Genomic DNA, 731 nt, shown 5'->3' with positions numbered 1-731 from the left:
GTTACTGGATTCTGATAATTTGAGAAAAATCCATAATGTTTAAACAGAATATTTGGGCCAACTTGCAACTAAATAACTTCTTTAGAAACTGCTTCACCCTTAAGAGTATGTCTGATTTTGTTTTCTGGAGATATCAAATGGCCTCTGAAAATAGTTAACACAAAGTTTTCACAATTAGCCATTGGTTAAATGAAGATTAGATTTTTCTGCCTCACAGCATTGGCATACTGGTTAATAGAGATAAATCTGTGTAAAGAATTTTCAAGAGTGCCTGGTGTATAGCTGTTTCTCAAAAAATCTTAGGTAGCATTATTGTCATCATCAATAAATGAGCTTCTCTGGTGGCTCAGAAGGTAAAGAATCTGTCTGCAATACAGGAGACCTGGGTCTGATCCCTGAGTCATGAAGATCCCCCAGAGAAGGGAATGGTGACTCACTTCAGCATTTTTGCCTGGAGAATTCCGTGGTCAGAGGAGCTCAGCAGACTACAGTCCATGGGGTTGCAAAGAGTAGGACACAACTGACTGACATTCCCTTTCATTTTTGTTTTGAATCTATGATCAGTCTAGATACATTTAGCAGTCAATACAAACTTAGATCTCAAAAAATTACCACTGTCCACTATACTCTAATGTCTTAAATCTGAAGAAATAGTACCTTCTATTTTTTTCTCTTTTTTTTCCCCCTTAATTTAAGGAAACCATTTGGTTTAAATATCTGACAGGAGTCTG

The sequence above is a fragment of the Bos taurus genome, chromosome 27 (genome assembly GCF_002263795.3).
Source record: "Bos taurus isolate L1 Dominette 01449 registration number 42190680 breed Hereford chromosome 27, ARS-UCD2.0, whole genome shotgun sequence".
NCBI classification, from domain to species: Eukaryota; Metazoa; Chordata; class Mammalia; order Artiodactyla; family Bovidae; genus Bos; species Bos taurus.
Note: the sequence above shows the minus strand (reverse complement) of the source record.